This window comes from Canis aureus, chromosome 17 (assembly GCF_053574225.1).
Source record: "Canis aureus isolate CA01 chromosome 17, VMU_Caureus_v.1.0, whole genome shotgun sequence".
Classification (NCBI taxonomy): Eukaryota; Metazoa; Chordata; class Mammalia; order Carnivora; family Canidae; genus Canis; species Canis aureus.
Window position 1 is genome coordinate 51,502,426 of NC_135627.1, and position 6,967 is coordinate 51,509,392.

Consider the following 6,967-nt stretch of genomic DNA (forward strand, 5'->3'; position numbering starts at 1 on the left):
TGTTCCTGAAACAGCCTGTACTATTTGTAGAAAAGTCCTCCCACTTGGTCTGGGGATGATTCCCAAACCCAGAGAAGCCAGTGAGCAGCTGGCAACCTCCCCTCGAATAACCCACTGCAGGCCCAAAGCAAGGCAACGCTCAACGCCCGAAGATGCTCCTCAAAACCATGAGATACTGGCAGACATCCAATGTCCAGCAACAGGAGCAGACATCCACATAAGCTAGACATAAGCTAGACATAAGCTAGACATCCACCCAAAGAACTATGAAATCACCAATTTGCAGTGTAATGGGGTTTCTCAACCTCAGCGCTGTTGACATTTGGAGCCAGATCATTCCTTGTGGTAGCGGTTGTCCTGTGCACTATAGGATGCTTGGCAACATCCCTGACCTCTACCCACTAGACGCTGGCAGCACTATCCCCCTAGTTGTGACAACCAAAAATGTCTTCAGATATGGCCAAATATCCCCTGTGGAGCAAAATCACCTCCCAGTTCAGAAACATTGCATTGTAAATATGAAAGCTATGTCAAAATATGGGGAAAACGAATAAAAAAAATGGAACAGGGTGATAATTTCCTCTTCGTGCATGAATGCATTCCTACCATCTTACAAAGGTATACAACTAATCACATTTTGTTATACAATTAATGATTTGCTTTTAAAAAATCAGAAATAAATAAGAGTGTTGCAGAAAATCTGGAGCATGCTGTCCCTATAGTAGAGAAACACACACACACACACACAAACACAACGCTAAAAAAGACCTCTAAATTGTACCTTCCCTATGATTATTATGACATAAAAACATGAAAATAGTTTGATTTGCTGGGGTAGCAGGATTGTGGGTAAAATTTTTTTCTGCTTCAATGTTTCAGTGTGGTTATGAAATTATATCGGAAAGTAATTACATTTTTTAAATCTCTCTCTGCAATAAGGCTCTCTCTGATGGCAACAGTGATGGAGAGCCGTGCATTTGGTGGGCATCTATGGGATTTTGTTAATGATGGTGGAATTCAGAGCGGAAAAGTCTGCCCTTGCAGCTGCAGGGTAGCTCATTCCTTCAAAAGAACAATTTGCCAGGCAGTAGGAGATGCAGAATTTCGCCTAGAGAATGAAGGAAATGATACCACTATCATTGACACATAAAAGACAAAACTCCAAACCTCCAGGTGTGAATCTAAAGGTGACTCTTCTAAAGGTAGAGCTTATGGGGACATTGGGACCCTATTTAGAAAATTATACCTCTCTCTGGACTTTCTGGGCATATTTCATGCTTGTTCCAAGGGTGCACTGCAGCTCCCACTTTATAACTGACACCTCTTTTCTTTACAGATGGCAGCTCAGTCAGCTCTGGGTTAGAACAATCAAAAGTCTTTACCAATGACTAGGGGTAAAAAAAAATGGGGGGAAAATACCAAAAATCTAGGTCATTTCTCTCACAAAAAAAGTACTTACTCCTCTTCAGTTAGCAGAGCACCAAAACCCTTACCTCCTTCCTGTCCTTAGCATGACAGCCTCCATCCTCAATATCCAGCGTGCAGGGCTCAGTCCTAGACATGGTCGTTCTTGAGTCTGGACAAAATAGAGGGCTGAGTTCTCTCTCTCCATTGTCACAGTTTAGTTCCTGACTTCAAGAATCTCTTTCCAAATTGAGAGACGTTGGGAACAATTTCACAAGACCATGCCTACCCAGAAGACGACCACCTTAATTTTGTGAGCCCCAGGAGAGTAGCCATGTCAGAAAACCACTTCATACAACCCCAGCATCACTTAAGAGAAGCTCACATGTAATAACAGAGTGTTGCTGCTCTATAGTACCTGGAAAGCAACTCTGCATTATTTCTATATTCATGGTCCATCAATTTCTATCACTTTCTCTGGTACCTTACAGATGCTCATAACAGTCATCCAAGATAGTACCTGGCAGAGGTAATTTCCTATGGATTGACACTGAATTAGTGCAAGGAGGCTGAACAAAGCAGGGTAGTGCAAGACAAGAGTTCAGTGTGCCTGTTATGGAGACAGATAGAGATGACCCGGGTTCAAATCCCACCATTTGTCCATCTGTCAGTTATCTAACTTGGAAAAAAACTGTTTCACTTTTATATGCATCGGTTCCCTGATTTATAATTTGTGGATTGGAATGGTGATGATGATGTTGATGATGGTGATGCTAGTGATGGTGGAGATGTTAATAATGATGATAATGATGGCAATGGTGGTGATGGTGATGGCTGTGATGATGATGGTGATGATAATATGGTTATAGGGAGTAATTCAAATAAGCCATACAAAGCCCAAGCTTATAGTATGCACTCAAATTCCATCATCATTGGACAACTGCAACTTCAAAGCCAGTTCCTGCCCCTGACTTACTATGTGATCTCATCATACTCACCTGCCTTCTCTGCCCCTAGCTTCCTGGCTGGAAAATGAAGTTATTATCCTTATTGCTTTGAGTTGTCATGAAATAAATAAAACTTTATTATAAAATAATATTGTTTAGCACGGTTTAGACTCTACAGTGAGTTCATAAATTATACCAACCTAACTGTCACTACAAGGACCCCTGTTAGAAAGCCAGCAGTTTGAAAACAATAAATAATAATAATTTTTTTTAAAAAAGAAAGCCAGCAGTCTGGATCAGCAACAGTGCTCCAGTTAGACACACAAAGCTCACCCTAGCAGGAAAAAAAATGCAGAAAAGAATATAAACATTATGTTGCTTTGTCTTCTAAGTGAAAGGATCCTTCTGAAACAACAGAGTCTGAACAACCTCCTTACTCAATAGAGGGTCAGTATGTTTTATTGCCATGGTTGACCATGGCCATGCCCACCCATGGTGTCACCATAACTTCACACAGCATGTACCACCCTTGTGACCAAAGGGCCTCTGTACTTTCTTTCTTTCAGAGAGGGACAAGTTCTGTGTCAGGCAGCAAATCCATATCATTACAAAAATAGGAATCACAGTAGGGTTACAATAGTTGTGGGTGAGCATCCAGCATTTCTGCCTCAGATCCTTCCATGGCTTTGGTCTTATAAACAAATCTTAAGTGGTTTTAATCTAAGCTTACCCCTTGATGCACACAAAATCTAAGGTGTGCCACTTCTGTTCCCTGATCCTCGATTCCCTTTATGGCTTTGGATGTACTAAATCCCCTCTGTATCGTGTCACATGACCCTATGAGTGAAGTCAGGTCATGCGACACCTGTCGAGCTTTAGGATGTGGAAAGAGAGGCCATAGAGAAGGTGAAGACCACACTTCAGCAACAGACTTCTCCTCTACTGTGAATAACAGCCAGAAGAATTGGCTCTGGCTTTTCCCAGGCAAATGGAAGCCCTGGATAACACGTAGAGCCAAGAGACAAGATCTCTTATGTTAAAGGTTCTATAATCACAATAATTCCATTGAGAGTTAACAGAGAATTTCCCAGTCCATCATTTCACAACTTTGGACCTGCCTTCTTCTCCATCAAAATATCTGTATGGATCACCTACCTGTCATCCTTGACCTTTTGCTCTGCTCTACCATTCATCTCCATGGTCACATGGCACTTTGATGCCAATGGAAACTGCTTCACCTTCAAAACCACTGATTCCAGCATCCTACAATTATCATCCAAGATGACAATTTCCTCTCCATCCAACCCACTGTTCATTGATGCCTCCAGGGTCGTTTTCAACTTCATTGTGACCTCCAGTTCATTGCGCCCTATGAGGGCCTTCCTTTCTTCACTTCCTTCCTAATCCACCCAGGGATATGGCCCATCATGTCAGCAAGACTACAAGACTCCTTAACTCCTTTGACACGCTCTTCTCATCATTCCCAGTTTGCAAAAGCCCCAGTGTCTCTAAATGAAGCATTATGAGTCACAGTTTAGGTAAGATAGCTCTCTGTCATGCAAGGCAGCTATGCATAGCAAGGTGGTTAGCATCCTAGCACCTGAGTACTAAGTCTCAATAGTATCCCTACTCATCACAACAACCAAAATTCCCCCACAACCCAAAGGCCCCCTGCTTCTAGTCTAGGGCCCTGGGAAATGACAACTCCCCTTCACCCCAATTTCCTGGGACACTGTGGTACAGGAAGAGATGGTTCTATGGGTAGAGGGATACACCAGACAGGATTCCACCAAAGAAACAGAAACAGTAGGAGATATATACTAAGAGACTTATTGCGAGAAATTGGCTTCCATGATTGTAGGGATTGGCTCGGCAAGTCTGAAATCCACAACGTAAGCTATCAAGAAAGGATAGGCAGGAACTCTCAGGCAGGAGCTGATGCTGCTGTCCACAGGCAGAATTTCTTCTTCAGAGAAACCTGAATTCTGCACCTTAAGGTCTTTCAACTGATTGAATCAGGCCCACCCAGATTATCTGAGATAAACTTTTTTACTTAAGGTAAATTGATTATTGACTTTATTTACATCTACAAAATGCCTTCACAACAACACTTAGATTAGTGTTTGATTAAATAACTGGGGACTTTAGCCTAGCCAACTCGACACACAAAGCTGATCATCACAGGAGACCGTATACTTTGCCATCTAAAGTGGGCTACTCCTGAAAATGAAACAGAGCTATTCATGATTATGTCAGGACAAGCATAAACTGAGACAGTCACAAGCAAATTGGAACATATGGTCACATATTTATGGGATGCCTAAATCTGCCTTACAAAGTCCTCTTGTGTCTAGACAAGGCTCAGGAAACAACCAAAGGTTTTCCCACATGGCAGGAAATGTTGAAGCCATTATATATGAGCAGGCCTGGAAGGGTCTCAAGCATGACAAGGGAAGCTGCAGAAGAAAGCAAAAGACCAAAGACCCAGGGAGATTACAGATAATTCAGACAGTACCAGCACCTATGTAGCCTCTCCCCGGTTCATGTACCTAAAGGGCTTTCAACAAAATTAGCAATGGCCTCTACATAACTAGCAGGGAGCAGCATATGGCAGTGGTCAAGGATATGGGACTCTGGAGTCGTAGTCTCTCATTCAAATTACTTACTCTGTGACTTTGGGTAAGTTATATAAGCTCTCTGTGCTTGGTTTCCTTTCCCAGAAAATGGGGATGATGAGTTACCCAGGAATGTTAACTATCACCACCATTACATCTAAAAGACACATTTCATTCTCATCCTATCTCACCTATTAGCAGCATTTGACCCTGTTAACCATACCCTCCTTTTTGAAACACTGTCATTTCCTGGCTTCCAAGAAACAATGCTATCCTGACTTTCTTCCTAACTCTCTGATCATTCCTCTAGCCACACTTTCTTCCCAAGCCATCCCACCTGCACACCTGTGAATTCAGTAACCATCTCTTGACTCTCAAACCCATATCCCCACATAAGACCTCACTTCCAAGCTTCAGACTCACACTCTCACCCATCTACTCAACACTGCTTCCTGGATGCCTCCAAAGTTCTTAAATTCAACATGTCTAAAATCGAATGTATGATCTTCTCCCCTAAAAAATACTGGCTCTCCTCCTTGGTTCTTCCATGCCCCCATCACCCATCCCATCCCACTAATAAGAAACCATGGAAGTGATCCTCTCCATCACGCACTCCATCCAATTAACCTCCCAGTTAAATCAGTTTCACCCCCTAAACGATACATGAGGGATCAAAAGCACACCCAGTCCACAGCTCTCCACTACCACTACCTAACTGAATATTGTTCCATATCCTACCTTTACTATTGTTGTGTCCTGACTGTTCTCTACACATCCACTCTGACTCCCCTCCAATTCAATCTCATTGGTAGGCCTGACATATATATATATATATATATATATATATATATATATATACACACACACACACACACAATATACACATACACACACTCACACACACATACACATACAATATATACACACACACTCATGCTTACAGAATTTTAAAATCTTTTATCACTTCCCATTGCTATTGGGATAGGCCCCCGAATCCTTGCTGTAGCCCCCAAAATCCCTGCCTAGTCTGGCTCCCACTTGCTTTTCCAAGCCTCCCTTCATACCACTCTCCCCTCACTCTTAACTGTGGTCACCTTGGCACTTGTTCAGTCCTGTGACTGAAGTGTACTATGCACCTCCCACCCCAGGGGCTTTGTACATGCTATGTCTTCTGTCAGGAACACACTAATCCCACTCTAAACTGTGGTACATTTCTAATCCAAGCTTAAATTTCTTTTCCTCAGGGACTCCTTCCCTAAACCATTTCCCAACTCTAACCTTTCATCTAGGTCATTTCTTTTGCTATATTCTCTCATAGAGCCATGCTCTCAGCTCTCAGGGCATGCATTCAGTTTGGAATTACATATTTATTAATGTGATAACTTGTCATGAGTAGAGAAGACATACAAATGGCCAACAGACACATAAAAGATGCTCAATATCACTAATTATCAGGGAAATGCAAGTCAAAACTACAATAAGATATCACCTGACACCTGTCAGAATGGCTAAAATCAACAACACAAGAAACAACAGGTGTTGATGAGGATGTGGAGAAAGAGGAACCCTCCTGTACCACTGGTAGGAATGAAAACTGGTGTAGTCACTTTGGAAAACAACATGGCAGTTCCTCAAAAAATTAAAAATAGAATTACCCTACAATCGAGCAATCACGCTACTAGGTATTTATCCAAAGAACATATGAACACTAGGAGTAGCTCCAAGACGGCAGAGGAGTAAGGGATCCTAGCTTCATCTGGTCCCTGGAAATCAGCTAGATAGTTATCAAACCATTCTGAAAACCTGCAAAATCAACCGGAGATCTAAGAAAAGAATTGCTACAATTCTACAAATAGAAAAGTGACCACTTTTTGCAAAGTAGGAGGTGTGGAGAAGTGAATCCGAGGAAATATGTGGGAAGATTAACCCTGAGGGGAGGGAGCCTCCATCTGCCAGCACCGGAATGTGATAGAGCAATGGAGCACAAAATAAAAACCTTTA

At 42.2% G+C, this 6,967-nt stretch overlaps 1 long non-coding RNA gene across 1 annotated transcript; it reads right to left on the reverse strand.

Annotated features, from left to right (window-relative positions):
• Nucleotides 1–796: 796 nt before the first annotated feature.
• LOC144287559 (uncharacterized) lies at nt 797–3,811 on the reverse strand. Its single transcript, XR_013355341.1, has 3 exons — nt 3,507–3,811; nt 1,494–1,576; nt 797–1,108 (listed from the first exon to the last, which is right to left on the reverse strand). It is a non-coding gene; the product is annotated as an uncharacterized LOC144287559 (long non-coding RNA).
• Between the last annotated feature and the right edge of the window lie 3,156 nt (nt 3,812–6,967).